The sequence below is a fragment of the Cricetulus griseus genome, chromosome 8 (genome assembly GCF_003668045.3).
Source record: "Cricetulus griseus strain 17A/GY chromosome 8, alternate assembly CriGri-PICRH-1.0, whole genome shotgun sequence".
Classification (NCBI taxonomy): Eukaryota; Metazoa; Chordata; class Mammalia; order Rodentia; family Cricetidae; genus Cricetulus; species Cricetulus griseus.
In genome coordinates this window covers 96454408-96474624 of record NC_048601.1, presented here as the reverse complement: position 1 = coordinate 96474624, position 20217 = coordinate 96454408, and positions in this window count along the sequence as shown.

The window sequence follows — 20217 nt, the reverse complement described above, 5'->3', positions numbered from 1 at the left end:
TTAATGCTAGCAGAGCTGGTGTCATTCCTCTGGTCTCAAGGAAGGTGGATCTGCTGCTGTTACAATACAAGCCAGTTCGGAATCACAGAAGAGGCAAAGAAACAACTAGAGCACTTTAGAACCAGTATGAGCCAGATACAGTTTTAAACAGAACGAATTGGAAATTGAAAGAGGAACATGAAAAATGCAGCACACACAGTCATAGTGAGCTTGTGTATTTCAGCAGCTAACCAATGTAGTCTAAAAAGATCTGAGCAAGAAAATTGCAAGCCTGTTCCCAAAGAACATGGGGAGAAGAATGCAAAGAGTGGTTTAAAAATTGATCGTCCACTGAGACATGAAGGAGCAAATTTTAATAAATGCAAAAGAAGCAATAGTCCACAAAAAACAAATACTGGACTTAGACATGACTTGACCTTCCCTCCAATGCAGCCAGCAGAGCAGGACCCTTAAAGTGATTGAAGACAGCCATTGTACTGATAAACAAATCACAACCACATGCCTGGCCCCAAACTCTCTGAGGGAACCTGATATGTCATTGTGAAAGAACAAATCTCTGTGTGGCCTTGGATCTTTCTGTCATGCTAGACTTCTTAGTGAAGCCAGCAGTAGCTCATCAGCCCAACTCTGTTTAAAAGCCTTGAGAACTAGACCCCAAGAATGTATCTGCCCAACCCCACCCACCTTGAATCCTCTGAGCCACCCACATCCTCAGGGACTTGTCAGGCAACCAAGACTCTGCCTGATGCAGAGTTAGATTTATTCATTGCTTACGGTAACAAATACCTTCTAAAATACAGGAACAAGCATGAGTGACGGGAAAGCATTTGATTGGCACTTTCTTCATCACCAAACTGTCATTTTTTAAGAGAAAACGAAATGAAGACTGGGAAATTCTGGAGTTTGAAGCAGATCCAGAAAGGCTGGGTGTGTAAATGGAGAGTAAGACTGCAAATGTGTGAGATCATGTGTGTGGATGAGTGTGTCAGAGTACACAAGGACGTGAGAGTGTATTGTCTAAGACTGCATCTGAGTGTATAAGCGCATCTGTGTGAGGATGTGTGTCAGAGAATTGTAAGTCCTCTTACAAATGCATAAGAGCATTGTGTGACTGTGTATATAATGCAAGCATATAAGTGTACCAAGGTATACGAGTATACCTTTTACACAACCTCCAAACTATAACGCTGTGTGTGTATGTTTGTACACAAGTACTCAGAAGCATATCATGAGTGTGTACATAAAAACAAGCACAAAGGAATCTTCACTGTGGGAAATCCATGTAGCTCAGGGTGTTCTGGGAATTGGGGGGGGTGTTTCAATAAATGTAAAAGAAATGCACAAAAAATCATGAAAGAAAAGTCTAAGATCCATGTACATATTGCTGCAGTTTTCCTAGAAGGGTGATGAACAGACTGCAATTAGGTTTTCTTTAACTCTGGGCTGTGCTCTGATATATGAATTCCAGAGGCAGGGATTGGGGGTAGGGGCCAGCAGTGGTTGTCTTGGTATCCATTGTGCCAGGACAGCACCAAGGCAAAGCAAGTATTCAGAACATCTGTGTTGTTTGATTTTAGTGCCTTGTCCCAGACAGGAAGCTTGCAGTCACCCCCCTGGACCTGTGTAGTCCCCAGGAGCATGGCATTAATGGACAGAAACTCTCAAGATACCTCCAGCTCTAACCTCTCAGCAGCCACCATTCCCTTATGGCCCCAGAGAACTCTAGGTCAGCCATGTTTGGAAGCCCCATGTATAGCCACTCAGACTGAGAGCTTAGAACAGTGGATACTTTCTAACACAGACACCCAGGTCTGCCAGGCTCCAAAGGATGTGGTTGTGTATGTTGTCTGTGTGCCTGGGCTGTCAGCACTGACAGTTTGCAGCATGCATATGCCATGAGCTCTGCATCTGAACAGGTTGGCTGGTGAAATTCAACATGAGCCACATTCAGAGATGGTGGCAACTTGTTGACACTGTTTTTAGAAGAACTGTCAATAGCTGTTTCTCAGAGACAGAGACACTTTCAGATAAACACTGCCATTCTAAACAAGGCCCTAGTACCCCAGACAACAACTTAGCACATTACACTGACTGCCAGAAGAATAGACTTTCTGATTTATCTTCTAAGTACACAGAAGGTAGCCATTTGATTTTTATCTGTGTGGCGTTTGCAAAGCAAAAACGCCATTGCTCTTTTAATTTGCTCTAGGTTTTGGGAGGCAGATCGATACTAAATCACATTGAGCGCAGACTTGATTTTGTGGTTAGATTTTAACAGACTTACCCGGCTTTCTTTGTCCCCATCCGTGAACCCCAGTCAGAAGTTACTGGCACTCAGGGAAGCTCATGGTACACAGAGATAAAGGCAGGGCCTTCCTAGGTATTATAGCTAGGATATTATTTGAGAAATGTCAGTCCCAATTTTCAACACATGAATGAAGTTTAAATAGAAATGTTTCCATTTTAAGTAGCTAATCTTTCCTTCTTCAAACATGTCAGTGGTTCTCAGCCTTTGTGTCCATCTGAACGTGATCAGCCACTGGTTCTCACTATGATGATAATTCTCAGTGGAGCTTGTGAATTGAGAGAGAGCTATCCACTGAAAATGAATGGCCAGTGGACTCTGGTGTGCTTTCTGCAGCAAGCAGTTCCTTTGAGTTCCTCTGGGATCCCTCCATCAAAGAAGAAGAGGCAGTAATAGGAACAGTAACCTCAACACACTGGTCTCTATCATTCTTAAAGACTGTTCCTCTTTAAATCTCTACCATCTTGAGTTTTTCTTCCTGGACCCTCAGTAAAGTTGTTTGCTTTTATTAACCCTTTACTCTTTGGGGGGCACCCAACTCCCCAATAATCACATGGACACTTACTTATTCTAACTTATGAATGTCCAGCCTTAGCTTGGCTTATTTCTAGCCACCTTTTCTTAACTTAATTATCCCATCTACCTTTTGCCTCTGGGCTTTTATCTTTCTCTATTCTATATACCTTTTCCTACTTTTTACTCCATGGCTTGCTGGGTAGCTGGGTGTCTGGCCCCTAGAGTCCTTCTCTACTACTCCTTCTTTTGCTCCTCAATCTCTCTTTTTCTCCTAGTTATTCTCTCTGCATGCCAGCCCCACCTATTTTTCTCTTCTGCCTAGCTATTAGCAGTTCAGCTCTTTATTGAACCAATCAGTTGTTTTAGACAGGCAAAGTAAAACAGCTTCACAAAGTTAAATAAATGCAACATAAAAGAATGCAACACATCTTTGATTCATTAAACAAATGTTCCACAGCATAAATGAATGTAACACACCTTCAGCTAATATTCCACAACACCTCAGTGCCATTCTGTAAGACTGAATAAGACACACTATCCATCTTTTCATCCCATGGATGAGGACAGTAAGTAGTTCAGAATTAACAATGAAAATACACGAGTATCTGACCCTTTGGAGTGCTACGTGCTGATTTTCATTCATTTTTATTCTGTTGCCCCTGGTCTGTGGGCCTGGGCTGTCAGCCTGATAGTTAGCAGCATGTGTGCCATGACCTCTGGGGCTGCCCTGGCTGGTTGGAGAAACACAACGTGAGCAGATGTTCAGGGATGGTGGCAACACAGACCAGCCCTGTGAGCTGGGACTGCAAAACTGAGACTGGCTAGTAACAAGGAGAAGGTTGCGTCAGGAGAAGATCCAGAATCCAAGCCAGGTGTTCCCCTTCTATGAACTGAGCTCTTTACCTTCCAAGCTAAGTAACCAAGCTAAAGAGTGTCAGGGCACCATGCCTGGGAACAGAGTTGCCTTCTAGAAGTCCAGAAGTTTCCACATCGGCAGCCAGCCAGCCTGCCTACATGTGACTTCTAAATAAGCAGCATGGCACACCATGCTCTTGAGTACTCCCAGAAGTCAGAACACTGAATTGTGAAGTAGCGGGAGTAGTTGGTAGCTGGCCTGCTGGCGAGGCGACACTGTCCTTTTATAGGCTGCTCTGACATAGAGACCCTGGTGGTGTGAGTGCCCACTATCCATTCGAAGGCAATGTGCTCACCAATCACAGTCAATTGGCTTCTGCTGTATAAGCCGTTGCTCATACACAATAAAGCAGATGCTGTTCCCCAAAACTGTCTCCAGAGTGGTTTATCTCTGCACCTTTACTAACCACAGACATTGGGGCCTTGCTGGGGAGTGTCCTGGTAATGATGGCATTCTGTCTCATTATCCTTCCAACAAAATATCTATTAGAGACAAAACTAAAACTAACTAAAACCAAAACCCAACGCATTTTCAAGTGGGCTGGAAAGACAAGGCAGCCTGCTGGTACCGGGACGTGTATGCTGTCTCCAGCACATCCCCTGAGCACCTCCAGAGCTGTGTGGCTTTGTGGCAGGTGCATCTTGTAACGATGCTTGTTCAGAAGAGGAGAGCATTGCTCATCTTTACCCTCAGAGCAGAGCTGCATGAAATGCTCAAACAAACTAGCTGAGTCCAGAAGAGGAAACAGTTAAAAGTCCCTAGATTTTCTAATTATCTATACAAGACATGACACTCCATACAAACAGCCAGTGTTTTCTTACACATTGACTCTCACGGCCCATATCTACCCTTCCCAGGCAGACAGGCTTCTCTCTGGCCAGAAATAATTCTCACTAAGCTAAGAGATGATTCTGCTGGTACTGTACAAGCTTGAGAACCTGAGTTCCAGTCTCAAAGTCACAAAGAACCCACACTGAAAAAGAAAACTAAAGAGGCCTGGTTTCTTGCTTGTAACCCCAATGCTAGAGGGGCAGAAATAGGCAGTGCTCATGTCAAGACCAGCCAGCTTGTGATACTTAACACCTAAAACCCATAGGCTTAGTCTTTTCCATAAATTATTTTACGTTTCTAGAGACTCAATAATTACTCATTACATGGACCCAGAATTACCACTGAAATTCAATTTCCTTTCCATCCACCAAGCAAATGGGCTATCATGGGTTGGGGGGTGGGGCGGACAGAAACTAACAGAGTCAACTTAGACAAGTCACTTAGAGCCTTTAAGCCTCAATTTCTTCCATTTGTAAATGGAAATAATTGAATACCCATGGAGAAAGCTTTCATTGAATTTTAATTAAGTATTTAAAATTGGCTCTCCGTGATTCCTACCCCTTCCTCTTTTAGTGAGTAAAACCAAGTGGCTGCAATACATTTTCCACTCACAGCTAGCCACTCTCTTCACTGGGTTTTGGACACAATGTTCAGAAGCCTGGAAAAAATCTGCAGATAAAGCCGAATGGGCTCTTGATCCCCACCAGCAGCAGGGCATCTGGAATCTACACTGAGCAAGACACCTGAACCACTCGCCATGCACATCACTGGTCCTTGTGGCCTCTTCCACCCTTGTGAGAAAGAGCTGCCCTTGTTTGGAGGATCAAAGACAAAATATCTGCATAGTAATACGCATTTAAAGCATGATTGCAGCCTTGCCTGGTGGCTCAGACCTCCATCTTAGATACTGAAGAGCCTGAGACAGAAGAATTACAAGTTCAAGGCCAACCTGAGCAACTTGGTGATGTTTTGTCTTAAAGTCAAAAGCAAAACAGACGACCGCAATAGAGCTACTTGGTAGAATGCTTTCTTTGTATGAGTGAGACCTGGGGATCAGTCTCCAGTTTTTAAAAGAAAGAACAATTATGAATTAGTTAATGTAGCACTGACCCAGGGCTAGACCAGTGGGCTAGAGGTGGAAGGGTTCAGTATGGGACCAGAACAGTGACATGAAAAGATTGTTGGGCTGTCATCCCTGAGTGGGACTACTAACCCATGATGGTACCCGAGTGGCTCATAAGAACTCATCCCCTTCCTCCGTACATAGTCAAGGTACCTGCCGGAAGCATCCCAAAGAATCCTGACAGAGAACGGTGAGGTGACGGAGAACAGAGCAATCCATGCTCATGCAGGGGTCATTCCCTTCACAATATCACACAGCAGACAAGGTCTTTAAAATAAGAAGGGAAGAGGAGAGTTTTGAGTGAGCTAGAGCAACCACAGAGGCTGCAGATTCAAACCCATCTGAGGTGGAAGGTTCCTGAAGGTCATTTAGCCCTGAGAGGGAAGGAAAAACTCTGGTCAAGAGTTGGAGATGGAAGCTGGAAAGGCAGCTTGGAGGCTAACGGTGCTTGGTGCTCTTCTTGCAAAGGACCAAAGTATTGTTCCCAGCACCCATACTGGGTGGCTTACAACCACTGTAACTCCAGCTTCAACAGCTTAGACACCCTCTTCTGTCCTCTGCAAATGCCCTCACACGTGCACATACACATATACACGCATAAATTAGAAATTTGAGAAAGAGCTTGCTATGCCCCAGGATTTAGACTGGGAGTCTTGAAACATGGGCAATTTTCCCTACAAATATCTCTTTGGTGTGGGAACCCAATATGGTCCAGCATAACTATGACTTGTGTAGGTCCTTTCAGAGACCCTCCTCTCTCTCCCCCTTCCATATTGGTCTCAGGCGACCTTTTGTTCCCTGAAGTTTACTGTGCTGGTCTCATCTTCCAACTGGACTGCAGATGTATACAAACAGATATCTATTTGTGTTCTGTTCACAATAAGCTGTCCCCAGTACTTTTAGACTTGGCCTGTGTGATGCAAACATACCCTTGGTCTTCTCTGCAACACACAGAGCTAGACTAGAAGCTTCCTTTGGCCAGGAGCTAAGACTCAGAAGGACCCAAACCACCAACTGAAAGAATAAGTCCCCTTTATTCTGATCTTAAAAAAACGTGATACCAAACTTTTCATCTTTTCCCTTCTCCATACCAACAGGAGAGAGATAAGGAAAGAGGCAGAGAAATGGGGAGAGGAACAGAGAGCATCCCATTTTCACTAAGTTCTGCCTTGGTATGACAGGGTGTTCTGGTTTCCTTTCTGTTACTCTGATAAAACACTGACCAAGAGCAACTAAAGGAAGGAAGGGGCTCATTCAGCTTACACTTCCAAGTTACAATCAATCATTGAGGGATGTCAGGGCAGGAACCAGAAGCAGACACCATGGAGGAATCCTGCTTGCTGGCTCACTCACAGCTCGTGCTTAGCTATAGCTCTCTTATACAGGCCAGGACCACCTGCTCAGGGAATGGTGCTGCCTACTGTGGGCTACTCCCTCCTACTTTAATTATCAAGACAATTCCCCATGGGCCAATCTGGTCTAAGAAATTCCTCCCATCAAGGTTTTCCTCTCAGATGACTACAGGCTATTGACAAAGCTGACTGAGAATCAGAAAGAAAGAGAGCCAAACACTACAGTATGAAAAAGAGATTTATTGCCTCATAATTGCACTCCTATTATACCTCATTCCCTGTGTGTTTGTCTTGCTGAAGTGAAGCAGGAGGAGGTCTTGAAAGCCCCACAGGATATACAACAAAGTGTCAGGAATGACAATGTGAATTAAGGATGCACAATTCACCAACTCTAATAAAATCTCTTTTATTTATGTGTAGGAGCTAATGTGTTCTGGCATGCTCCTAATTCCTGTTTTGTTATTTATGAAATGGAAACCTGACAATTCACTAAATCAACATGAGCCATTCCTTTTACAATCTGTTTCGTTTTCTGGGCACAGATAATTATTTTTTTTTTATTCAGGAATCATACTGGTTCTTGACTGTTCAAAGTTTGCAATAAGGAGTAAACTAGTTTGGTAATTTTGAATGACAGAAACATATGAATCTTCACCAAAAGTTCAGCTACCATATGCCTTCCTTGGTGCAGAAAATTCCATTTGTGTTGCTCCTTTAGGTTCAAGAATATGAGGAAGCTCTGTAACCATCAGTTCCCATCAAAACCAGAAAAGGGAATTTTGAGAAACTTGAGAATAGTTCATCTGCAAAGGCACAAACTATACAAGAGGCAGGAAGCCTGGATGGAAGGCTCAGGCTCCCAGGGCAGCTGTGGTCTGTGCCTGCCTCGAGCCCTGGGGACAAATGAAGAGGAGGTGATTGCCAACTTGTACAAGGCATGGCATGTTGACAGACAGTTCACCCTCAAAGAGCAGCTTTTAGTTGGGGGTCACAACTAGATCTACAGAAGATGCCCACTGGGATAAATGTTCTGCCCTCATCCTCCTTCCTATCGCCAATCCCTTTCCAGATATCCATCATTCTTAGGACTGAGAGCAGATACACGTGGTCCAGGGCACTGGAAACAGAAGCCCTGCTGTCAAAGGGAAAGGACAGGTCGACAGGGACATCAGGCCCTGGTGGAGGGCTACAAGTCAGCAACTCCAGTGAACAACTGAAAAGGAAGGCTGGGGATGCACATCAGCTGATATAGTGTCTGCCTAGCATGCACACAACCCTGTGTGAGCCCGATGTGGTACTGAGCATCTGTAAACACCGCATTCAGCAGGTGGAGACAGGAGGGTCAGAAGATGAAGGCCATCCTCAGATTCATTGTGGATCCAGCCTGAGATACCTGAACAATAAAGATGAGTCCTATGGACTATGACAGGAGCAAATCTCATTAACATGAAACATAAAATCGTAAACTCTGTCTAGAAGGAAGTACCACTGCCCTTTACAGCCGATAGTAAAGAGACCTCACTCCCAAGGGAGTTATAACTTACAGGTTTCTTTGCCTACTTTTTGGAATAGATAAGAATTTAAGATTTTTTTTAAAACAAATGAAACATGGAATTTTTTTATTATGTTCTAGGATCAGTTTCTTAAAACCTCAGTCTATTCACGTTTTCAATTACTGAGCAAAGTAGCAGTCCACTTGTCATAATTTGAGCAGTTGGTGGAAGGGCTTGCATACACTTGTATGTACAGAGAAGTGCAGGCCACTGGTCAACCTGGAGTGTCATTCCTGGGTGTCTACACCTCATTTAAGACAGGGTCTCTCACTTGCCTGGGACTTGCCCACTAGGCTAAGTTAATGAGCCATCAAACTGCAGGGGCTTGCCTGTCTCTGCCTCCCAGTCCCGGAATCATGAGTACTAGCCAGTACAGATGGAACTCAGGTCCTTCTGCTTGGGTGGAAAGCATTTTCCTGACTGAAGGTTCTCTTCAGAATCCAATTTGAGTGTTAATTGGACATTTTATGGCCCCTTCTTCAGAGGGAACAAAGGAAACCCTTGACCTGGCTCTTAATATGGTGACCAATAAAATTCTAAAACAGGAAGAAGCTTATAGCCATGTTTGATTTTCCAGGTATGAGAGGAGTCTTCCAGGTTTCAAGATACTGGGTATGCCCATACTTGAGTTCCTGATATGAAATGCCAACACGGGGCTAGCAGGACACTTCTGCTATTAACAGCATTTACACCTCTCCCAGAGGAGAGTTTGGTTTGCAGCACCCACATTGGGTGGCTCCCGGTTGGCTGCTATTCTAGGTCATGGGACCTTATTCCCCCGTGTGGCCCCATGGACATCCATGTTCACATGCACAGATCCCCACACAGACATATGCATACATATACATAGAAAATAATAACAGCGATGGTAACACAAAGAAATGGCTGTTTGCATGAAGCCTACACACCCTCCCTGCACTTTGAAGCGTCACCACGTTGCTTACATCTTTTTATCCAGTAAATAATTGCTGTGCTGTATTTTCACAAATGTCAACAAGGAAAGCATCCGTGTTCAGTGCAGACGCATTTTCCACAATATATTCAATCTGCATTTGGTTGAACACAGAGATGCGGAGCTGAGAGTTACAGAGTCTGACTGCATTTGCTTACAAAAGGGCCTTAGAGTGGCTGCTCTGAGGTGATGAGATTTTTCTGTAATCTTTAGTAAAGGGAATTAAGCAAATGTGAAGAATAAAGTTTCTATAATCAGCTTTACTACAGAAAAATATGGAGTGACGAGCACTGCAAATGAAATAAAAGTTGGGATTTAGCACAATGAGGAAGATTCCATAATGATGAACAATACAGGCAAAGTGTGTCAAGTCTGAAGAGTCTAAGCCCTGTCACATCCCAGACTCACGAAGAGCACAGTGCATTCCTTTCCCTTCATGTGTGTGTTACCATGGCTACGCAGACAGTCTCCGCTAATTATTTATCTCAACTCAAACATCATGCTTTGCCACAGAGGAAGAAAGTTTTCCAAACTGTTTCCCGACTTTCTGTCACGGCTTTCTTCCTGGACTGCGGGAGTAGATGGAATATAGTGATTTATTTCCATCTCCTCTGGATATGCAGGTTATAAAGCAAGCCCATTAAAAAGCAGCAGTGTGGCACCTTCATTAGAGGAACAAAAGTTTCCTCCAGAAGTCTTGATAAAACCATGGAAAGTTAGTGGCACAAGGAACTTTGGAAACCACCTCATTAAGCCACACTGCAGAAGCATAAAACAGATCCGAAACCTTCAAAACCCCAGTGTCAATCTTCCTTCCTTCTCTTCCCAGCATCCTCTGCTGTCATGAATTACTGGCCAACCAGGAGCTGCAGCCCTGCTTCCTTTCTGGTCCCAGTTTGCTCAGACTTGAGTCATATGATATTGCCTTCAGATTGTCCCTTCTCTCCCCACACCTCCTCGAGAGCAGTTCTTCATCACCTTCCCCTGCTGGTTGCTCTGGATCATCAAGCCTCCGCCAGCCTCTCCTAGGTTCACCCTTGCTTATAGGGAAACAAGATTGGGAAAGTCCCTAACAACTGGGATCTTACCTCAGGCATGGGGCTTTGAGGGCCTTGGGCTTGGCTAAAATCTGGCAAGGCAGCCTCCCAGTGGCAGGAGAACCAATGAGATTTTCAGCAACTCAATGTAGGAAAATTGCAAAGTCCTCAAACTGAGTCCCCAGAGAATGGGCACTGCCAGGGATTAGCAAAGAAGACTCAAGCTATAGAGCAGAGCTTCCCTCCACTTGTTTCCTTGCTACGACAAAACTCGTGAGGAGAAGCAGTTTAAAGGAAGGGTTTATTTAGGGCTCAAAGCTTGAGGGTTCACCACAGTGGGGAAGTCTTGGTGACTGGAACTTGAGGCAGCTGGTTACACTGCATCCAAAGACAGGAAGCGGGGACAGGCGAATGGTTGGTTCGCTTTCTCCTTTTTCTGCAGTCCAGGACCCCAGGCCATGGGATGATGCTGTCCACAACAGGCAGGCTTCCCAGCTTCAGTTAACCTAATCTAGATAAACCCTCACAGGTTTGCCGGATGCTTGTCTCCTAGATCCATCAAGTGGGTAATGGAGACTAACCTTCATAACTACTTCTCCCAGGCGGGACTGATATGAAGAGTCCAGGATGAGATGAAAGCTGTGGAATATTTGGGTGCTGAAAACAAAGGACTCCAGCAGTCTCTGTGGGGATGAGAGGATGTGCCCTCAGTGTGGACATGGGTCTTCAGCTTCTGCTGGCATTGGCAACTTTGGCAACTATGTAGGACAATGACAGCCACCCATCCAGGGAGTGCTGGTGGCAAAGACGTTGATATAGCCATGGCTTCAGTAAGTATCACCACAGCAAGCAGAGCAGGAAGGGAAATGTGACGACTTGGGACAAACATGAACCTTGTAATCCTCCTTCAGTGTTCATGGGGATTGGGTCTAGATAACTTCACAGAGAATAAAATCTGTGGGTGTTCAAAGCCCTTCTATAACAGGGAGTAGTGTCTGGTTTTATTTGCGCATATCTCACCGTATCATCTAAATAATATCTAGATTACTTACATACCTAGTACAAAGGAAATGCCATATAAATTTTATTCTGTATTTTATTTTATTTTGGTAATTTGAGACATGGTTTCTTTGTATACTCTTACCTGTTCTGGAATTAGCTCCATAGGCAAGGCTGGCCTTGATACAGAGATCCACCTGTCTCTGCCTCCCGAGGGCTGGGATTAAAAGTGTGCGCCTCTACCTCCCAGCTTGTATTTTATTTTTAGGGAGTAACGACAAGAAAAGAAGTCTATAGATGCTTAGTATAGACGTGGTGTCTGAATGAGAAGTGTCCCCATCAGCTCATGCACTCCAATACCTGGTTCCCAGGAGCTGGCACCTGAGTGGAGCCTTGCTGGAAGGAGTACATCACTGACAGAGGACTTTGAGAGTGCACAGCTGATCCTCACTTCCGATTTGCTCTTTCTGCTTCACGTTTATGGCTGAAGATGTGAGCTCTCAGCCTTCTGCTCTTGCCACTCGCTGCCATGCCTCCCTCCATGATGGACTCTTCTTCCTCTACTAGATGCAAAATAAACCCTTGCTTCCATAAGTCACCCTTGGTCGTAGTGTTTCATCATAGCATGGGGCCAGCTTAATAAGTTACACAAAAGCAAATACCAAGGAGACCCCTTATTTATTTTATGCCCCCAAGTTTTTTCTTCCTCTCTCTTACTTCGTTTCTCTACTTCAAAAACACTACTGTGGGGGCTGGAGAGATGGCTCAGAGGTTAAGAGCACTGACTGCTCTTCCAGAGGTCCTGAGTTCAATTCCCAGCAACCACATGGTAGCTCACAGCCATCTGGTGCCGTCTTCTGGTGTGCAGATATACATGGACGAAGAATGTTGTATACATAATAAATAAATAAAATCTTAAAAAAAACTATTGTGTTTTCAAACGTCATGGTAACTTTTGCCTATTACCTTGTGAAGAGGTAGGGAAGTAAGACCAGTTAACAAGTAAGACCAGTTAATCCAACTCTAGATGACATTCTAGGGTGCAATGATTGGTTCCCATTGAATGGGTTCTATTTTCCAGATCTGACACCTCTCTACTTGTTAATTAGGCAATGCATAAGATGTCTGGTTCATCTTCGATGATTCTCGAATCTCATTTTAGGGAGCCCTTACATTGTACGTGCAAACTGTTCAGTAAATTACTACAAGCTGGTATCACTGTAGAACATAATGGAGAGTTGTAGGTCCAGCAATGCCCTCTGTCCTGATTATCTTTAATTGGCAAGTTAACACAGCCTAGAGTCATCTGGCAGAAGAGCCTCCATGGAAGAATTGCCCAGTTAGGTTGGCCTGTGGGCATGTCTGGGGTGGGGTGGGGGCAGTGTCTTGATTGCTAAGTAATGGAGGAGAACCTAGCATACTGTGGATGGCACCATCCCTAGACATGTTGGTCTTGGGCTGATCATCTGACTGAGAGAACCAACAAGCAGTTTTCCTCCCCAGTTTCTACTTCAAGTTCCTTCTTGAGTCCCTGGCCCAATGATAACTTTCCTCAGTGATCAACTGTCACCTAGAAGTGTAAGATGAAATAAACCTTTCTTCCCCCATGTTGCTTATTGTCCTGACATATGTCCTAGCAACAGAATAGAACTAATGCCTTCTATCCTAGGGTTCCCGCCATTTCCACCTGCAGAACAGAGGTGTAGAGATTTATGCAGGCATGCAGTTCCTCTGCTCAACAGCTGCCTGGGCCTTTCCTCGTGGAAAAGAAAATGGATTTAGTGAGACAGGAAATCCATACCCAGTACCTTTCTGTAGGGCTTGTGATATGTCTGTGTAATGTTAGCACCCCCACATCACATACCGTTAATGTTACTGACATACCCTGACAGTGTTTGCAATTGCTCATCTGGTGGCAATTGAGATGATTTTGTGTGACTTGTGGAGGAGAAAGGAACTAATTTGATTAGATAGAAAGCTGGAGCTTCCATTGCTCCAGGGGACAGAGCTGTCACCTCCCAGTCCCTCCACAATCAGGAGTGTCAGCTATCTTGGAAAGGTGGCCAGCATCAATAGGTTGTGAGCTATCCTGGTCCTCAGTGCAATTCAACAGTGAGCCCTACACATTCTTTTTTTGAAACTAATATTTTCCCATTGTGATAGTTGTTTATTCTGGAATCCTAGAACATAAGCAAACAAAAAGGGAGAAAGGAAAAAAGAGGCTGCACCTCAGACACAACTTGGGCCACGCCCCAGGAAACAGACAAGGTGCAGTTCCTGCCAGGAGTGAAGCCAATGAATGCTGGTTCATATTGTCACGCCTCTTGTCACTATGGAGCTAGTCTCTCACTCCAGCTCAGAAGCTCACCAGAAGTCTGGAGAAATCAGAGGTCAAAGAGGCAATCATAATGCTAGTGATCACAGGGCATGGACACACAGGCAGAGGCCTTTGCATCTGGTGATGGAGCGAGTAAGGAAAGGGGACCTTGGTTCTAGTCTCGTGATGTACACACAGGCAGGCACTCCTGCTGTACCCACTGGGTCCCTGCTTATGCTGCACCCCCAGGGTGGCAGAGGCTTTCATTACATTGACAACCATGTCCTTGGAAGAGTCTTTCCCAGTCCACCCTTCCCCAAACATAACAGCAGTAACCCTTGACCACAGATCTGGGTCCACCAGTACAAAAGCCTTGCCATGTCCTTCCTAGTTTCTAGTCAATGGGGAAAACACCATTTCCCCTGCTGAAGACAAGTGATAAGTGGCAAAAGGAGGGTCTGTTAGTAATGGTCAGATGTACAGGGACTTGAAGATATGACTTGAAAACATCTAATTAGGAAGAATGGAATGCATGTGGCCTTTCAAAGGTGTGTGTGCCTTCTGAGCCCTCTCTGACCATCGTGTGGGAAAGATGGGTGGGTCCACATCACCTGTACATCCGTGGGAGTCAAGGGAGCTAAGAGCTCCAACAGGAAACAGTATGATGCCTAGGTCCCACTTGTCCAATAAGTACTGAAACTCCTTGCTTTCTGCAAGCTAACTTGATTTTGTGATGAATGTCCATCCTTCTGAAATGGTGTGGACTATATTCACCTCCAGATGTCCTTTCCCATCTCTGTACCAGGGTAATGTCACAATTCTATAGTATAATGCAGAAATAGGCATGAGGTGGTCACCATCTGTCCAAATGGTAAACTGAGCCTTGAGGAGCATTTGCTCAATATCCCATTGGACACTAGTTTGCTCTAACTTACACTATGACTTTCAGAACATTGTATAGTTTTCCAGGAGGAAAAAGGTGAGAAGGAGGAGAAGGAGAAGGAGGAGGAGGAAGAGAAGAAGAAGAAGAAGAAGAAGAAGAAGAAGAAGAAGAAGAAGAAGAAGAAGAAGAAGAAGAAGAAGAAGAAGAAGCCATGAAATCACTCCCCTGTCTAGGTGCCCAGTTTATAACAAGGGATCCTACTTTGCTCCTTCTGTGGAAGCCCCAAGGACTTTGTTCTCTTGCTCGAGTCTGGACCAAATGTCTTCCAGGCATACCATACCCACTGAACACTGAGTTCTCACACAAAGGTGGGTTTCCTGGCCTTTCTGGCTTCTGCAGCCACTCATTTATAAAAAGCACAAGAGAAACGTTTTATATACTTTATATTATTTTATAGTATAATATGTATCATGTACCCATGTTGTGTATTGCTATGGCACATGCATATGGGGGACGCACCCATGTGTCAGGCACATGGAGGTTGACGCAGAGTCTCCGGCTGGGGCCAGAAGCTCCATGTTTCATCTTCACTGGCTGACCAGTGAACTCTCAGGATCTACCCATCTCTAACATGAATCCTGTGGTTACAGGCATGTGCGGCCACACTCACTTTGTACATGGACACTGGGGACTTGAATTCAGGTCTGGATCCACCCAAACACCTGAGTCACCCCAGACTGAAGTCTTTATATAACTTTTCTTGTCCCTTGTCACTTGCTGCTTTCACTGGTAAAGGGCTGTAGATTTAAAACCATTACCCTCAGGCTTAAAAGTACTTCTCTGTTGTTTTCTAACAACAGTGCTCATCATTCTCTTTATAGGAAATAAAACGTGCTTTGATTTATCCTCTCTGAAGCTCTTAATAGAGAGCTCCTCATTCCTGGCTCTCTGTACTTGACTGAGGACACGTCTAACTATTGTACTCACTTTCATTTATGAGAATTAGTATTCATGACATCTTTCCATTGAAGTCATTCGTCTTTTATCTCAGAGACATTTTCTTCTGTCATTTCTTATTTGTCCTCTGTTTCTGCTGCTACTGCTGTCTCTTCCTCCTCCTCACCCCCCTCCTCCTCTTCTCCCACCCCTGTCTCCTCCCTCCCAGCTTTCCCTCCCTCCCTTTCTCCTCCTCCGATTGACCTTTTATCCTATAGTCAACCTCACATGTGGTCCAGTTAGAATTTGCGATGGGATCGCCATATCTTCCAAGCTTTTCATGCTTTTCACTCTGAGACATTATCATCAGATTTTATTTCACCCCTTCATCTGCATTGCTTGTTTAAACAACCACAATCACAGACTATGAGCACTTTTCCCTTTGTTCAGAACATGGTATTTTTTTTTCACTGTAAATTCAGGCAACAGAAAAACATTACGAACCTATTTCTCAAAAGTATCCCATAAAAGATAGAGATTAACTGTTCTCTTTGAGTTAAACAACATAAAAGAACAGCAGGAACCTGTATGGTACCCTGTTTGTAGCATCATTATATCAGCCCTTAGTATCCACAGTTGTTTTCATCAGCCACTGATCCCTCCTGGAACAGTTACTGGGCGTAGGGGTCAGGTGAGGTGTATTCTGTGGTGGACTTCAGGGCACCTCAGTCTCAGGAGCAAAGTGAAGATATTCCCTCTGAGACACCGACACCCAGCTGAGGAGTCTACATGGATGCTCTGCCTCCTAGGAATCTGTGCTGCCCGCTGGGGTGGGGCTGGTGCTGTCTCCCAGGTCTCAGTATGTGCAGGGTATGGAATACGATGCAACAGTACATGGCATCTGCCAGTGGGAGCATGACGGTGTCAGTCCCACTCACCTTACAGACCAGCTGAGTCTGTGCCCAAAACCTTCCAGGGACCTGCCGGGGAGATTAGGTCTACCCATCGTCCCAATCCCTTATCTCACTATTTCCTTTGAGGCCTGGTCTCACTACATAGTCCTCTCTGGACTAGAATTCCTGTGTTGACCAAGAAAGCCTGAAATTCACAGACTTTGCCTGCCTTTGCCAACTGAGTGGTGGGACTTAAGGCATGCAACACCACTGCCTGCATCTCACTTTCCCACAGCTGCCTACGCTTTGCTGTCATGACAGCCCTTCCTTTCAGAAATTCCCCAAATATCTGACTTACTCATGGTACTCCTGTGAGGAATTACTTTATTTCCCTCTAGTAATTTAAATATAATTTGTATAAAGAAGAGCAATAAAAAACATGAACCCAGGTGCCTATCTTTGATTTAAAAAAAAATGGAAGGACAATCTCATCTTCAATAATTTCTAACTACAAATGAAAACACATCTTGGTGGTTACAGCCCCTGGAGCCTTTTTGTACTGAAACCCTGGTGAATGCCTGTGTGGGCAATGGAGACATGAACACAGCCATTTCTAGAGGTCTGACATTTAGAGCAGAAAAGAACAAACCTTAACAGCACATTCATAACAGCAAAGTGGAAATGTGTTGGCAGGGAGAGAGGAGGCAGAAGTTCAGCTCACAGCTATGACCTCAGCTTTTCGGGTACTTCAGCCATAAAATGGCAGGATGGAGCACAAAGTGATTTTACACTCACACAAGTGTCCACAGAGGCAATAATAACTTCGCAGTTTATGAGGTCTACCTGGTTCACCCATCTGTCCCTTTCGCTGACACCCAGGAGTGTTCAACTTACTGGAACACCAAAGAAGTTGTTGCTCAGATAAAACATCAGCCTTGTTTAACAAAGATCTAAGAGTATGTTGATAATGGCATCTTCCAACTTAGATGAAGCAGCCTTCGGTGCTGCAGCTTATTTGAGAGACAGAGGGTGTTGTGTAAGGATGAGCAAAAGGACGATCATCACCCTCTCTTGGATCCCATCACGCCCTGGCCTTGTTTCTGTTGCTGGGATAAAAACATCCTCACAAAAAGCAACTTGTGAGAAAGGTGGCTTATTTAAGCTCACATTACCAAGGTGTAGACCACCACTGTGGGGAAGTGAAGATGGCAGGAACTCGAAGGAGGCAGAGCACAGTGAGTGCATGCATGCTTAGTGCTCAGCTGACTTTCCCTGGAGAGCCTGGGTCCTCCCATGTCAAAAACTAATCAAGACAATTCCTCTCAGATGTACCCATGGGCCAACATGGCCTGGGCAGTCACTGAGACTCTCTTCCCAGATGACCCATGACCTGTCAAGCTGATGACAAGAACTAACCATCATTTAAGATGTCTGGGAAGAGAAGGCAAACAGAGATGAAGACCTGTGTGCTGACGAATCTCGTCCTTACTCCCATTCCTTCATATCAAAAGCTGACCTGCACGTCTGCCCCCTAGAAACTTATTTCAAGCCAAACTCTATTTACTTCTCACATCTGTATCACAGTCGTTCTTATTTAATGTGGATTTTCAATTTCTTTCCACAAGTACTCAAAATTGCTCCTCATATTTAAATGTAATGATATCATTCAGTCTCTTAGACATGTTTTTTACTTTTGTAAAACAGTAAGACATTCATGCTTGGTGACATAAAGGTAACATGATGTCAGTGATCTTCCGTTGAGGCGTCTTGATAGAATCTTTCTTCAAACTCCTCCTTTCTTGGTTATTCTTACATGGATTTTAGATTTTTTTCTTAAAAAATTAGGTATTCTCTAAAATAAATAATGTTTATGTATTCATGTATGAGAGTGAGTGAGGGTGTGTGTGTGTCTGTGTATGTGTACATTTCATACACACACACACACACACACACACACACACACACACACACACACGTGTGTGTGTGTTCATGTATGCCTGGGCTGGGAGAGGCATATGTGAGTCATGAAGTATGTGTGGAAGTCAGAGGAAAACTTCCAGGAGTTGTCTTTACAACATGTGTGTCAAGAACATTGAACTCGGGTCTCAGCCAGCATGGCAAGCTTCTTTACCCACTGAGCCATCTTGCTCACCCCAGGTGACTTTATCCTATGGCCTCAGAATTCCACTCCACTTGCCTGGTTCACAGAGCCCCTCCATGATCCAGACCTGGAGCCTGGCACCTCAAGTACATGCCTGCCCTTCCTCATAAAAGCCCAACGGGTGTGATTAATCTCATTCAGAAAGTTAGAACATGTGGCTCAAAAATGAAAGGACAGGCGTGGGCACCCCCAGCAACTGAGGACAGAATTGGGACTCAGATTCGGGACACCCAAGTTCGCACTTCTCGCTCTTCCTCCCTGGCCCCAGCTTGTAGCCCCATAATAACAGCACACAGAGTTCCTTTAGTTCCCACATCCAGGGTCATTGCTTCATCTGGAAAGCCAGTCTTTTTAAGTCAGAACACAAGCCTCTTGGTTGGTCTTGTTTTAGACTTGAAGGCAGTTCTGCTCAGCTTCCTTCCCCAGATGCCCCCTCAAATCTCACATAAAAAAAAGCTTCCAGAGTTCTGCATGAATCCACCCCCTAAAAGGAGTCAGGGAAAGACAAAATAGAGTCTCCAAGGGCAGCAAAAGAGCAGACACAGACGTCGAAATCGTCTACCACCAGTCTATAGGTAACTGCACACTATAACTGCGTTCTCCAATAGTTGGCTTGCTCAAGGCCAAAGTTCCCACTTTGTGGCAGGAGACTGAGGTGATGGCTTCCTACAAAGCCTTGAAAAATAAGCGCATAAAAAAGCAAGTGGGAGGCAGAGTCATCTGAGGCAAGCGACCTGCCTGCCATACCCAGATCGGCGGTGGTGGGTTACGAACACTGAACACCCAGAGGCAGCCCCCAGAGACAGCCCGGCCTACATCTGCCGGCCCAGGTAGGCCAGGAACTGTTTCCAGTTCCGGTTCGTCGTCACTGCTCAGAGTCATCTGACACAAGTGTCCATACGGAGTTCGGCAGCGGATCCCACACCCCGAGGCCCAGTGACAGCTCTGCCTCCAACTGCCCTCCCGGTGGGACCTGGCATGCCTGGGCATTGCTGACACCCCGGTAACAGTGACACCTCCATCCACGAGAAGAGAACCTACATCAGAGTATTGGATCTGTTTGCATCTAGCAGAAGATAAACGTGGTCCCACACCCATTAGGAGAACAAGAAACACTTGCTACACCCACCAGAAGAAAGGATGAGAAGAGGGCAAGGTAAAAGCACAACCAACAACAGAAAACCCAATATGACACCACCGGAGACTAGGAACCATACACCAGTAAGATCTCAACATCACGATGCAGATGAACCAGAAGAGAATGACCTTAAAAACAACTTCAGGAAAATGATAGAGGAACTCAAAGAGGACATGAGAAAATCGCTTAAAGAAATTGAAGACAAAACAAACCAAAAAATACAAGAAACATTTCAAGACCTAAAAACTGAAATAGAGACAATAAAGAAAGCACAATCTGAGGCAATGCTGGAAGAAGAAAAGCTG